This window comes from Aplysia californica, unplaced genomic scaffold (assembly GCF_000002075.1).
Source record: "Aplysia californica isolate F4 #8 unplaced genomic scaffold, AplCal3.0 scaffold00135, whole genome shotgun sequence".
NCBI classification, from domain to species: domain Eukaryota; kingdom Metazoa; phylum Mollusca; class Gastropoda; order Aplysiida; family Aplysiidae; genus Aplysia; species Aplysia californica.
Genome location: NW_004797405.1, coordinates 1,462,197 through 1,463,597, shown reverse-complemented (window position 1 = coordinate 1,463,597; position 1,401 = coordinate 1,462,197).

The window sequence follows — 1,401 nt, the reverse complement described above, 5'->3', positions numbered from 1 at the left end:
ACCGACACTCGGGCGAAATTCAACATCAATTCTTACCAAACTGAAAATGCTTAAGTTAATGTGTCCCTCGCGCTCAAATGACGACCTTATGCAGTTGCGAACGACGTAAAACCCTTACAAAACTAAAAAAAAGAAAAGAAAAAAAAAGACAGAAAGAAAAAAGAAGAAAAAACAAATTATAAAACAAAAGACAAACAGATCGGATGCACCCATCTCCCCCTCCACCCAGAGCGACCAAAGAATCCTATGTGACGGCTGTGCGTGACAGGCAAAAATCCTGAATCTCCTAGAAATGCGATCTGTACTGGCCTTTATCTCCACACTCTCCTCTTTATGGGTCCTGGAAGCCAATATTCCTGCCAGGGTCCATAGACATGGAGGAAGATGATCCATAATAATATCCATTTCTCTAGACGGACAGAGAATGGGAGAGGGAGGGAGAGAGAGAGAGAGGGGGGAGAGAGAAAGAGAGAGAGAGTCAGAGAGATAGATAGATAGATAGATAGATAGATAGATAGATAGATAGATAGATAGATAGATAGATAGATAGATAGGGAAAGAAAGAGGGGAGAGAGAAAGAGAGAGAGTGAGAGAGATAGAGAGAGAAAGAGAGAGACAGAGACAGAGACAGAGAGTGGGGAGAGAGAGAGACAGAGACAGAGACAGAGACAGAGAGTGGGGAGAGAGAGACGGACAGAGAGTGGAGAGAGACAGAGAAAGAGATAGAGAAATAGAAAGAGAGAGAGAGAGAAAAAAAGAGAGATAGAGAGAGTGTGTGTGTGTCAGTGTCCTCTATAAAAGACGTAAAACCTTGCTGCGTGGAAGCGTCATGAAGTGGACGGAATCCGTGCTGTAATGAGATACGAGCGATGAGAATGATATTCCCTTTGTTCTGCTGTGACTCATCCCTTGCTTGTCGTCAGTTATCGCGAGCTCAAAATCTTGTTCGGATTATTTTTCCTTTACGCAAATAATTCAGAGATATCGAAATATCGTTTCTGTTTTACCTTTACGCAAATAATTGAGAGGTATCGAAAGTATATCGTTCCGGGAGATACACGCTAGTGGTATGGGCAGATGTTTGTATTTATTGCGTGTGGGAGGGCCGTTGAGAATTTGGAAAAACGATGTGAATTTGTTTCATTTCTAGAAAATATATTTGTCCCTGCATTTATGTTCTTATAATCATATCTCTGTTTTATTGAGCTTCGAAATCAGATCATCTTGGCAAGTTTCAATAGGAAGCTTCACTGAACTAAAAGAGCGCTCATGTTGCTTTAAAATATTGTTGGGTTTGGGGTTTTTTCTTATGTTCGTGATGTAGCCATGCGTTGCAAAATGTTCAGCAATCATCATCATCATCATCATCATCATCATCATCATCATCATCATCATCATCAT